This window comes from Moschus berezovskii, chromosome 24 (genome assembly GCF_049115385.1).
Source record: "Moschus berezovskii isolate FMDL1 chromosome 24, NW_MosBer_1.0, whole genome shotgun sequence".
Lineage (NCBI taxonomy): Eukaryota > Metazoa > Chordata > Mammalia > Artiodactyla > Moschidae > Moschus > Moschus berezovskii.
This window is the reverse complement of record NC_142483.1, coordinates 61032699-61046238: the sequence shown is the minus strand read 5'-3', so window position 1 is coordinate 61046238 and position 13540 is coordinate 61032699. Positions and strand designations below refer to the sequence as shown.

At 47.3% G+C, this 13540-nt stretch overlaps 1 pseudogene; it reads right to left on the bottom strand.

Moving 5' to 3' along the window:
- Positions 1 to 11081: 11081 nt before the first annotated feature.
- LOC148774076 (non-histone chromosomal protein HMG-17 pseudogene) lies at positions 11082 to 11623 on the bottom strand (annotated as a pseudogene).
- Positions 11624 to 13540: the final 1917 nt, after the last annotated feature.

The window sequence follows — 13540 nt, the reverse complement described above, 5'->3', positions numbered from 1 at the left end:
CTGGTATCTCACGGAAACTCTACTGCTGCCACAAGGGAGTCAAGCCTTCTTTCGAGTTTCAAGAGGGAACTTGGGATTGCTCTCGATGCGCTGCAGGGGAAAAGGGCCTAATCTCACGTTGAGGGTGGAATCTCTTGGTTTTCCTTGAGTTGCGGGGGGAAGCTTGGGGTTCCTCTCGAGTAGTGACGGGGAACTCAGGGAAACTCTCGTGTTGCTTCTGAGAGGTCAAGTCTGCTTTTGAGCTGGGAGGGAATGCGCAGGATTGCTCCTGAGTCACTGCATGGCAATCGGGCCTCATCACAACTTGACAGTGTAATCTCGCGGTGTTTCTTGAGTAGCAATGGGAAGCTTTGGGTTCCTCTCAAGTTGCGACGGGGGCCTCAGGGAAACTCTAATGTTGCCTCACAGGTGTTGAGGCGTGAAACACAGGGTTCCTCTCAAGTTGCGACAGGGGTCTCAGGGTTCCTATCAGTTTCAACAGGCGAATCAGTCCTTGTCTCTTTTTGTGGCATGGAACTCCACTTTCCTCTCGAGATGTAAAAGGGGTGTCAGGCCCCCTGTCGAATATAAGTGGAGAACTTGGGCTCTTTCTAGAGGTGCAACAGGGAGTCAGATGTCTCTTCGTGTTGTGAGGGGACACTCGGGGTTCCACTCGAGTCGGGGCAGGGGAATCAGGCCTTCTCTCGGGTTGAGGGATAACTCGGTGTCTGTTCAACTAGCAGCAGGAACTGCGGTGTTCCTCTCAAGTTTCATTAGGTGAGACAGGCCTCCTCTTGAGGTGCGAGGGTAATGTCGGGGTTCCCATCGAGTCGAAACAGTGGAATCATCCCTCGTCTCGAGATGAAGTGGGGAACACAGAGCTTTTCTCGAGTTGTGGCGGGAAACTCAGGGTTCCTTCCAGTTATGACAGGGATCTCGGGGAATACCTGGAGTTTCATAAAGGGATTCAAGCTCATTTTGAGTTGCAAGGGGGAACGTGGGATTACTCTTGAGTCACTGCAGGTGAGTTGGGTCTCATCTCACGTTGAGGGGATATCTCATAGTTTTTCCCGAGTTGCAACAAAAAGCTCAGAGTTCCTCCCGTGTAGCAATGGGGACCTCAGAGAACGTCTCATCTTGCCTCAGGGAAGTCTGATGCCCTTTTGCGTTTGAGAGGCCCCTTGGAATTCCCCTCGAGTTGCTGTAGGGGAATAGGGCCTCATTGCGAGTTGAGGCTTGAAACTCAGGGTTCCTCTCCAGTTGTGACAGGGATTTTGAGGTTCCTATCGAATTTCAAAGGGGAGTCAGGACTTCTCTTATTTTGAGGCATGGAATTCTGCTTTCCTCTCTAGTTGTAAAAGGAGTGCCAGGCCTCCTGTCAAGGTCAGGTGGGGAACTTTGACTTTTTCTACAGGTGCAACAGGGGAGTCAGACCTCCCTTCGTGTTTTGAGGTGATACTCGGGGTTCCATTCAAGTTGGTGCAGGGGAATCAGGCCTTATCTTGAGTTGATGGAGAACTCGGTGTCCTTTCAACTTGTGGCAGGAACCACAGGGTTCCTCTTGAGTTTCAGTTGGTGAGACAGGCCTTCTCAGGATGTGCGAGGGGAAAGTCAGGATTTGTCTCGAGTCGAAGCAGAGGAATCGTCCGTCAGCTGGAGTTGATGTGTGGAATATGGGGCTCTTCTTGAGATACGGCTGAAATCTCGGGGTTCCTCTCGAGTTCTGATGTGCATCGTGGGGAAACTCTACAGTTGCATAAAGGGAGTAGAGCCTCCTTTCGAATTGAGAAGGGGAACTTGGGATTGCTCTTGAGGCGCTGCAGGGGAACAGGGCCTCATATCGCCTTGAGGGGGGAATCTCATGTTTTTTCTCGAGTTTCAGCGGGAATCTTGGGGTTCCTCTTGAGTTGCAGCTGGGACCTCAGGGAACCTCTTGTGTTCCCTCAGGAATGTCAGTCCTCCTTTCATGTTACAAGGGGCACCTTGGGATTCCCCTCGAGCCTCTGCAGGGTTATAGGGCCTCATCTCGTGCGGAGGGGAAAACTCATGGTTCCTTTCCAATTGGACAGGAATCTTGAGGTCTTTATTTAGTTTCAATAGCGGAGTCAGGCCTTGCCTCGTGTTGAGGCTCGGAACTCTGCTTTAATCTGGAGTTGTAAAAGCGGTGTCAGGCCTCTTGTTGAGTTGAAGCGGGGAGCTGGGCTTGATTTAGAGGTTCATATCGGGAGCCATTACTCCCTTCGTGTTGTGAGGGGTTCCATTTGAGTCGCTGCAGGGGAATCAGGCCGTATTTCCAGTTGAGGGGGGAACCCTATGTCCTTTGGACTTGTGGCAGGAACCTCGGTTTTCCTCTCATGATGCAATAGGTGAGACAGTCCTCCGCTTGAGGTGCGAGGGTAACATCAGGATTCCTCTCAAGTTGAAGAAGGGGAATCGGCCCTCATCTCAAGATGAGGTGGGGAACACTGGGCTCTTCTCGAGTCGCGGCGGAAAGTTGGAGAACCTCTTGAGTTGCAACTGTTATCTAGGGTAACCTATGGAGTTGCACAAAGGGAGTCAATCTTCTCATGTTTCAAGGGGGAACGCGGGATTGCTCTCAATTCACTGCAGGGAAATCGGGCCTCAACTCGCGTTGAGAGAAGAATCTCATGGTTTTTCTCGAGTTGCATTGGGAAGCTCGGGGTTCTTCTCAAGTTGAGACAGAGTCATCAGGTAATGTCTCGTGTTGCCAAAGCAGGTTCAGACCTCCTTTCGAGCTGCATGGGGCACCTCGTTATTCCTCTTGAGTCGCTGCAGGGGAATAGGGCCGCATCTCGATTTGAGGTGGGAAATTCAGGGTTCCTCTCCAGTTGTGACAGGGATCTCGGGGTTCCTATCAAGTTTCAACAGGAGACTCAGGCCTTCTCCCCTGTTAAGGCATGAAACTACGCCCTCTCTCGAGTTGTAAAAGTGATGTCAGGTCTCCTGTCGAGTTGAGGCAGGGATCTCGGGCTTTTTCTAGAAGTGCAACAGGGGAGTCCATCTTCCGTTCATGTTGTGAGGGGAAATTCCGGGTTCCATTCGAGTCACTACAGGGGAATTAGTCCTTATTTTGAGTTGAGGGACCTCCGAGTCCATTCAACTTGCGGCAGGAAACTCGGGTTTCCTCTCAAGTTGGAATAGGTGAGACAAGCCTCCTTTTGAGGTGAGAAGGGGAAGTCGGGATTCTTCTTGAGCCAAAGCAGGGGAATTGGCCCTCATCTAGAGATGCGGTAGGGAATTCAGAGCTCTTCTCTAGTTGCAGCAGGAAACTCAGGGTTCCACACAAGTTGCGACGGGTATCTCATGGAACCTCTGCAATTACATAAAGGGAATCAAGCCTCCTCTGTAGTTTCGAGAGGGAACTTGGGATTGCTCTCAAGGCGCTGCAGGGAAACAGGGCCTCATCTCGTGTTGAGGTGGGAATCTCTTGGTTTTTCTTGAGTTGAGGCGGGGAAGCTCGGTGTTCCTCTTGAATTGCGACTGGTGTCTCCGGAAACCTATGGAATTGCATAAAGGGAGGGAAGCCTCCTTGCGGGTTCCAAGGGATAGCGAGGAATTGTTCTCGAGACACTGCAGAGGAATCGGGCCTCATCTCACGTTGGGGGGGAATCTCGTGGTTTTTCTCCAGTTGCCTCGGGAAGCTCGGTTTTCCACTTGAGTTGTGACAGGGACGTCAGGTAACCTCTAGTGTTGCAAGAGCGGAATCAGCTCTTCTTTTGAGTTGAGGGGAACCTTGGTGTCCTTTTGACTTGTGGCGGGAAACTCGGGGTTCCTTTCGAGTTGCGACGAGTATCTCGGGGAACTTTTGGAGTTGCATAAAGGGAGTCAAGCCTCCTTTCGAGTTGCGATGGGGAACACGAGCTTTCTCTCAAGTCACTGCAGTGAAATCAGGCCTCATATCTCTTGAGGGGGGAATCTCATGGTTTTTTATGAGTTGCGGTGGAAATCTTCAGGTTCCTCTTGTGTTTTGACGGGGACTTCAGGGAACCTCTCGTGTTGCCTCAGGGGTGTCAGGCCTCCTTTCGAGTTGTGAGGGGCAACTTGGGATATCTCTTGAGTCGTTGCAGGGGAGTATGGCTTCATCTCGATTTGAGGTTGGAAACTCAAGTTTACTCTCCAGTTGTAACAGGAATCTCGGGGTTCTTATTGAGTTTCAACAGAGGAGTCAGGCCTCGTCTCTTGTTGAGGCACGTAACAGGAATCTCGGGGTTCTTATTGAGTTTCAACAGAGGAGTCAGGCCTCGTCTCTTGTTGAGGCACGGAACTCCGCTTTCCTCTCGAGTTGTAAAAGGGGTGTCAGGCCTCCTGTCGAGTTGAGGCAGGGAACTGGGCTTTTTCTACAGGTGCAGCAGAGGAGGCGCTCCCGTCTTGTTGTGAGGGGAAACTCAGCATTCCATTTGAGTCGCTGCAAGGGAATCAGGCTTTTATTTGAGTTGAGGGGAAACCTTGTGTCCTTTCGAATTGTGGCAGGAACCTCAGGGTCCCTCTTGCATTGGAATAGGTGAGACGAGCTTTCTCTTGAGGTGTGAGGGGAAAGTCAGGATTCCTCTCGATTTGAAGCCAGGGCATTGGCCCTCATCTCTAGATGAGTTGGGGAACACGGGTCTCATCTTGAGTTGCAGCCGGAAACTTGGGGCTCCTCTCGAGTGGTGACGGGTATCTCAGGGAACCTCTGGGATTGCATAAAGGGAGTCAAGCCTCCTCTCGAGTTGAGAAGGGGAACGTGGGATTGCCCTCAAGTTACTTCAGGAGTATCAGGCCTCATCTCACATTGAAGGTGGAATCTTGTGGCTTTTCTCAAGTTGTGGTGGGAAGCTTGGGGTTCTTCTCAAGTTGCAACAGGGACCTCAAGGAACCTCTCGTGTTTCCTCAGGGAACTCAGGCCTCCTTTTGAGTTGCAAGGGGCACCTCGGGATTCCTCTTGAGTTGCTGCAGGGGAATAGGACCTCATCTCAAGGTGAGGCGGAAAATTCATGGCTCCTCTCCAGGTGAGAAAGGGATCTCAGAGTTGCTATTGAGTTGCAAAAGGTGTGTTAGGCCTCCTGTCAAGTTTAGTCAGGGAATTTGCGCTTTTTCTAGACTTTCAACAGGGGAGTCAGTCCTTACTTCTTGTTATGAGGGCAAACATGGTGTTCCATTAGAGTTGCTGCAGGGGAATCAGGCCTTATCTCGAGTTGAGTGGGAACTCATTGTTCTTTTGACTTGTGGCAGGAACCTCAGAGTTTGTCTTGAGTTATGACAGGTATCTCCAGGAACCTCTGGAGTTGCATAAAGGGATTCAAGCCTCCTTTCGAGTGGCGAGGGTGAACACGGGATTGCTCTCGCGTCACTGCAGGGAATTCGGGCCTCATCTCACCTTGAATGGAATTGAAGAGACACATGTACTCCAATGTTCATTGCAGCACTGTTTATAATAGCCAGGACATGGAAGCAACCTAGATGTCCATCTGCAGATGAATGGATAAGAAAGCTTTGGTACATATACACAATGGAGTATTTCTCAGCCATCAAAAAGAATGCATTTGAATCAGTTTTAATGAGGTGGATGAAATTGGAGCCAATTATACAGAGTGAAGTAAGCCAGAAAGAAGAACATCAATACTGTATATTAACGCATATATATGGAATTTAGAAAAATGGTAACCTGAACCCTGTATAAGAGACTGCAAAAGAGACATAGGCATTTAGAACAGTCTTTGGGACTCTGTGGGAGAGGGTGAAGGTGGAATGATTGGGGAGAATGGAATTGTAGCATGTATATTATCATAAGTGACCAGTCCAGGTTCGACGCATAAATTTTCCTCTGTTCAAAAAGAAAAAAAAAAAGGAATTTCGTGGTTTTTCTCAAGTTTCAATAGGGATCTCATCTCGTTATGAGGCATGGAACTCTGCATTCCTCTCCAGTTGTAAAAGGGGTTTCAGGCCTCCTGTGGAAGTGAGGAGGGTACTTGGGCTTTTCTAGAGGTGCCATAGGAGTGTCACACCTCCCTTCTGTTGAGCAGGGAAACTCAGGGTTCCATTTGAGTCACTGCAGGCGACTCAGGACTTATCTCGAGTTGAGGGGGAACTCGCTGTCCTTTGGACTTGCAGCAGAAACATAGGGGTTCCTCTCGCATTGCAGTAGGTTAGACAGGCCTCCTCTTGAAGTGCGAGGGGAAAGTCGGGATTTGTCTCATGTCGAAACAGGGGAAACGGCCCACATCTGCATTTGAGGTGGGGAACAAAGGGCTCTTCTCGAGTGCCGCGGGAAACTCGAGGTTCCTTTCAAGTTGTGACGGGCATCTCGGGGAACTCTCGAGTTGCATAAAAGGAGTCAAGCCTCCTTTCAAGTTGCGAGGTGGAACGCTGGGTTGGTCTTGAGTCACTGCAGGAGAATCGGGACTCATCTCGTGTTGAGGGGGGAATCTTGTGGTTTTCCTCGAGTTGCGACAGGGAACTTAGGGAACCTCTCATGTTGCCTCAGGGAAGTCAGGCCTAATTTCAAGTTGCAAGGGGCACTTCGGGATTCCTCTTGAGTCCCTGCAGGGGAATAGGGCCACATCTTGAGTTGAGGTGGAAACGCAGGTTTCTTCTCCAGTTGCGACAGGGATCTCGGGGTTCCCATCGAGTTTCCACAGGGGAGTCAGGTCTCGACCGATTTTGAAGCATGGAACTCCGCTTTCCTCTCGAGGTGTAAAAGGTGTGTCAGGCCTCCTGTCGAAGTCAGGCGGGGGAACCTGGGATTTTTCTAGAGGTGCACCAGGGGAGTCAGACCTCACTTCGTGTTGTAAGTTGATACGTGGGGTGCCATTAGAGTCAGTGCAGGGGATTTGGGCCTCATCTCGCATTGAGGAGGGAATAACGTGGTGTTTCTCAAATTGTGGCGAAAAGCTTTGGGTGTCTCTAGTTCAACGGGGAACTCAGGGGACCTCTCATCTTGCCTCAGGGAAGTCAGGCCTCCTTTCAAGTTGCAAGGGCACCTTGGGATTCCTGTTGAGTAGCTGCAGTGGAATAGGGCCTCATCTCGAGTTGAGGCGGGAAAGTCAGGGCTCCTCTCCAGTTGCGACAGAAATCTCGGGTTTCCAATCAAGTTTCAAGAGAGGTATCAAACCTTCTTCGTGTTGTGAGGGGAAACTTGCGGTTCCATTCGAGTCGCTGCAGGGGAATTAGGTCTTATTTCAAGTTGAGGGGTATCTCGCTGTCCTTTTGACTTGAGGCAGGAAACTCGGGATTCCTCTTGAGTTACAATAGGTGAGACAGGCCACCTCTTGAGGTGCAAAGGCAAAGTTGGGATTCCTGTTGAGTCGGAGCAAGCGAATCAGCCCTCATAGCGAGATGAGGCGGGAAACACTGGACTCTCCTCGAGGTGCGGCGGGAAACCTGGGGTTCCTCTTGAGTTGTGATGGGTATCTCAGGAAACCTCTGTTGTTGGATAAAGGGAGTCAAGCCTCCTTTCAAGTTGCCAGAGGGAACTCGGAATGGCTATCGAGGTGCTGCAGGGAAAAAGGGACTCATTTCGTGTTGAGTGGTAAGTCTTGTGGTTTTTCTTGAATCGCTGCAGGAAGATTTGGATTCCTCTCGAATTGCAACGAGGACCTCAGGGAACACCTTGTAGTGCCTCAGGGAAGTCAGACCTCCTTTCGAGTTGCCAGGGACACCATGGGATTCCTGTCGAGTCACTGCAGGGGAAAATGGTCTCATCTCGTGTTGAGGCAGGAAACTCAGCCTTCCTCTCCAGTTACGACATGGATCTCAGGGTGCCTATCAAGTTTTGGCAGGGGAGTCAGGCCTCGTCTCCTGTTAAGGCATGAAACTACGCTTTCATATTGAGTTGTAAAAGGGGTGTCAGGCCTCCTGTCACGATGAAGCAGGGATCTTGGGCTTTTTCTCAAGGTGCAACAGGGGAGTCAGACCTCCTTTCCTGTTGTGAGTGGAAACGTGGGGTTCAATTAGAGTCACTGCAGGGGAATCATGCTTTATCTCGAGTTGAGGGGCATTCGGTGTCCTTTCAACTTGAGGCAGGAACCTTGGGGTTCCTCTCGAGTTGCAATAGGTGAGAAAGGCCTCCTTTTGAGTTGTGAGGAGTAAGTGGGGTTCTGTGTCGAAGCACGGAAATTGACCCTCATCTCGAGATGAGGTGGGGACCACGGGGCTCTTCTCAAGTTGCTATGGATATCTCTGGGAAACACTGGAGCTGCATAAAGGGAGTCAAGCCTTCTTTCAAGTTTCAAGAGGGAATTCGGGATTGCACTCAAGGTGCTACAAGGGCATCCAGCCTCACCTCGCTTTGAGTGTGAATCTCGTGAGTTTTCTCGAGTTGTGTCGGGAAGCTTGGGTTGCCTCTCGAGTTGCGATGAGGACCTCAGGGAACCTCTCGTTTGCCACAGTGGAGTCAGGCCTCCTTTCAAATTGCATGTGGAACCTTGGAATTCCTCTTGAGTCACTGCAGGGAAATAGGGTCTCATCTCAAGTTGAGGATGGAAACTCAGTGTTCCTCTCCAGTTGCCACAGGGATCTCGTGGGTCCAATCAAGTTTCAACAGGGGGTCAGGCCTCATCTCATGTTGAGGCATGGAACTCTGTTTTCCTCTCAAGTTGTAAGATGGGTGTCAGGCCTCCTGTTGTGTTGAGGCAGGGAACTGGGTTTTTTCTAGAGGTGCAACAGGGGATGTAGAGCTCCTGTCGTTTTGTTAGGGCAAACTCGGAATTCCATTCAAGTCGCTGCAGGGGAATCAGGCCTTATCTCGAGTTGAGGGGGAACTCGGTGTCCTTTTGACTTGTGGCAGGAACCCCGGGTTTCCTCACGAGTTGGGATAGGTGAAACAGGCCTCATCTTGAGGTGCGAGGGGAAAATTGGGATGCGTCACGAGTCGAAGCAGGGGAATCGTCTCTCATCTCAAGATGAGGTGGAAAACACGGGGCTCTTCTTGAGTTGCAGCAGGAAACTCGGCGTTCCACTTGAGTTGTGACGGGTATGTCACGGAACCTCCTTTTGAGTTGCGAGGGGGAATTTGGGATTGCTCTCGATTTACTGCTGGGAAATCAGGCCTCATCTCACGTTGTGGGGGGAATCTCGTGGTTTTTCTTGAGTTCCATCTGGAAGCTCGGGATTCCTCTCAAGTTGCGATGATGTCAGGTAACCTCTCGTGTTGCCAGAGTGGAATCAGGCCTCCTTTAGAGCTGCACGGGCACCTTGTTATTCTTCTCGAATCACTTCAGGGGAATATCGGAAAACTCTAAAAACAAAAGTCTTTTCTCATTTATAGGCCTACAGGCTGTCTTTCATTTTACAATTTGCAGCTTCAGTTTTACAACTTAGTCACTAGTCAGATTGGACATCGAACCACAAAACTCAGTCCAGATCTCAAAGGGCTCTTCTCCTTTCCCTTAGGCACAAAATATTTTAAAGTGACTTATCTCACAAATAAACAATCAGACAAGCAAAAAGCACTAACAAACCAAACAATGTCTGTCATATCTCGCCCAACAGAGAGACCACATCATCCCCTGGCAGAGATTACCAAATGTCGATCATAAAACTAGATTCCTGGCCTCTGCTGCTGCCCCTGGGAGAAACTCATCACCCGGCACAATTAAATTATTTTGCTGTTGTTGTTGGGTTTTTTGTTTTTATTTTGCTGCTCCACAGCTTGTAGGATCTTGATTCTCCCACCAGGGATTGAACCTGGGCCCTTGGTAGTGACAGCACAGAGTCCTAACCACTGGATTGCCAGGGAATTTCCTGATTAACTTCTAGCATTAACAGATTGTCAGGAATGCAATTCAGCCTGCCCTAGAAGTCTGGTGCCCTCCCTTAATGGACCAGTTATGGAAAGGGGCACAGCTCAAAAGACAAGTTAGACAAATCACAGACAGACTTGACCAGAAACCAAAACAAAGAATCAAAAGGAAAAGTAAAGAAGCAGAGTTAGGAAAAGTAGTGTTCTAGACTTCCCTCATAGCTCAGTTGGTAAAGAATCTGCCTGTAATGCAGATTACCCAGGTTCAATTCCTGGGTTAGGAAGATCCCCTGAAGAAGGAAATGGCAACCCATTCCAGTATTCTTGCCTGGAGAATCCCGTGGACAGAGGAGCCTGGCATGCTACAGTCCATGGGGTCGCAAAGCCGGACGTGACTGAGCGACTAACACTTTCACTTTTTCCACTTCGAATTCCTTGTATCACAGCATGACCTGTGGGAGAGAGGGGAAGGGAATGGGAAAGAGGTTCAGATTAAATTGGACTTGAGATCTCTTATTCTATACACATCTTTCTCTTTTGCTGCTTTTGTTCTCTGACTTGTCTCTTTGTGTCTCTGTGTCTGCACATCTCTTTGAGGATGCCTTACCTCTCCTCTACTCCCTCCACTTTCCTATCTTGGTCCCTACCCTGCCCTAAGCACACCATGAACAGTGGAGAAGTTCTATCTGAGACCTAACTTGAGTGATTTCTTTTGAAGTTTCTCACCTGGAGACTGAGGAGAAAATTTTATATGGAAGGATCATCAACTCACATAGTCCCCAACATTCCATCAAAGTTTTAGATTTCTTCATGAAACTTCCTTAATTTTCACCTTGGAGGAAGAGATGATGGAAAGGAAACATATAAGAAAAGGGACAATGGACTTCCCTGGTGATACAGTGGATAAGAATCTGCCCGTCAATGCAGAGGACACAGATTTGATCCCTGGCCCAGGAATACTCCTCATGCTGTGGAACTAAATCTATGTGCCACAACTACTGAGCCCATGCACCTAGAGCCTGGGCTCCAAAACAAGAGATGCCTCCACAATGTACTGCAATGAAGAGTAGCCCCTGCTCGCTGCAATTAGAGAAACGCTGTGAGCAGCAATGAAGATCTAACACAATCAAAAATAAGTAAAGACATTTATAAATTATTTTTTTAAAAAAGAATAAGGATGGGGTGCATTGGAGATAAGATGGAGATAGCAATGAAGACAGATTCACCATCAGCAAGGATAGGTATTGGAAAAGGGTAGAAATGAACCCTGGAAGAAGCAGGAACTGATGATAAAGATGAATGAAACTGAAGATAAAAATGAAGATGGAGATGCGGATGGAATGGAGACCAGATAGAGATGGGGATGGGATAGAATCTGAGGATATGTTATGTATCGGAATGAGAAAAAAGATGGAAAGAAGGATCTTTATGGATGGGGAATGGAGCTGAGGAGAGGAGTACAGAGATAGGGATAAGAGTGGAGGTAGAATTGGAGTGGAAACAGCAATAGGATGGTATCATGAAACCTCACTTGGTATCTCCAGCACCTTCAGCTTTCTGAGCCTTGTCTGTTTTGGCAGCTCCATTTTTTTTTTTTTTTTGCAAGGTTATTCCCATCCTTGCTAGCATCACTCTTTTTCCCTTTGGGTGCCTTCTCTTTCTTCTTCGCAAGTGTCTTTTTAGGCTTGAGCTCTGGCTTCGGAGTAGCAAGTTTAGCAGATAACTTCGTAGATCTTCTCTGTGGTTTATTCTTCACCTTGGCTTTATCTCCTGTAGCATCCCCTTCAGTCTTTCTCTTGTGCATAATGGTAGGGGGACTTAGATGTTAGACACACAGGGATGTTGTTGTATACAGGTTTTATTTAGTCCACAGATCACTCTTCCCTCTTCTTCATTGTTCCGGTCATTAGTAATTCTTATCCAGTTACATTGGGCTTCCTTGGTGGCTCAGAGGTTAAAGCATCTGCCTCCAATACGGGAGACCCGGGTTCGATCCCTGGGTCGGGAAGATCCCCTGGAGAAGGAAACGGTAACCCACTCCAGTATTCTTGCCTGGAGAATCCCATGGATGGAGAAGCCTGGTAGGCTACAGTCCACAGGGTCACAAAGAGTCGGACACGACTGAGTGACGGAACGGAACGGAACGGATCCAGTTACATTCCCACAAATATTTTACAATGTGCTTGTTATACTGGCATTTTCTTTGGGATTGCATTGAATCTATAAATATATTTAGAGAGACTTAATACATTACTCTTCCAATCCATAAACAAGTCTTTCTATCTCTCTAGATCTATTCTAGTGCTCATTTCGGCAGCGCATAAACTATTTTGATCTTCTGTAATGTCTATCATTAGAGTTTTACCATTTTCCCTGAAGAGGTCTTGTACATATATTGGTAGACTTATTCCTAGGACTTCATTTTTTAAATACCTTTGTGAATTTTTTATTTCAATTTTTGGTTTCTTACAGGAATGTAAAAATAAAATTGATTTTGTTAATGCTGTTTTTATATCTAGCAACTGTGCTGTTTTAATTATTTATCTTAACATTATTTAAGGTTTTCAAATACCGAAAATCATAGGGTCTGCAAGTAATGCCAGTTTTGTTTCTTCCTTTCCAGTCCTTTATCTTTTCATTTTTTCCCTTTTTGTACATCACAGAACTGAACTGAACTGATAATATGTTCGTGGATCAGAAGAATCAATACACTGAAAATGAGTATACTACCCAAAGCAATCTACAGATTCAATGCAATCCTTATCAAGCTACCAATGGTATTTGTCACAGAACTAGAACAAACAATTTCACAATTTATATGGAAATACTAAAAACTTCGAACAGCCAAAGCAACCTTGAGAAAGAAAAATGGAACTGGAGGAATCAACCTGCCTGACTTCAGGCTATACTAAAAAGCTACAGTCATCAAGACAGTATCGTACTGGCACAAAGGCAGAAATATATATCAAATGAACAAAATAGAAAGTCCAGAGATAAATCCACCCACCTATGGACATGACTGAGCGACTGAACTGAACTGAACTGATGAACACCTTATCTTTGACAAAGAAGGCAAGAATATACAATGGATAAAAGACAATCTCTTTAACAAGTAGTGCTGAGAAAACTGGTCAACCACTTGTGAAAGAATGAATCTAGAACACTTTCTAACACCATACACAAAAATAAACTCGAAATGGATTAAAGATCTAAACATAAGACCAGAAACTATAAAACTGTTGAAGGAAAACAGGCAAAACACTCTCCAATAAATAACAGCAGGATTCTCTATGCGGGGAGCAAGCTTGAAAAGATTTTTTGGAGCAGCTGGAGCTATGTTTCTTTAGGAGCTGAATTACGGATTATGGAGAAATATATTCTGATGCTTGGAGGTATTGGGGTCAGGAGGAGACAGGGACGACAGAGAATAAGATGGCTGGATGGCATCACCAACTCGATAGACATTAGTTTGAGTGAACTCCGGGAGTTGGTGATGGACAGGGAGGCCTGGCATGCTCTGATTCATGGGGTCACAAATATTCGGACATGAATGAGCGACTGAACTGAACTGAACTGATTGGTTAGCACTTTTAAATTTTCTAAAAGAATAATTATTCATAATTTCTAGCAAGTACCATAGCTTTTTTCCTGAAAAGATAAAGGACTGGAAAGGAAGAAACAAAAATGGCATTACTTGCAGACCCTATGATTTTCGGTATTTGAAAACCTTAAATAATGTTAAGATAAATAATTAAAACAGCACAGTTGCTAGATATAAAACCAGCATTAACCAAATAAATTTTATTTTTACATTCCTGTAAG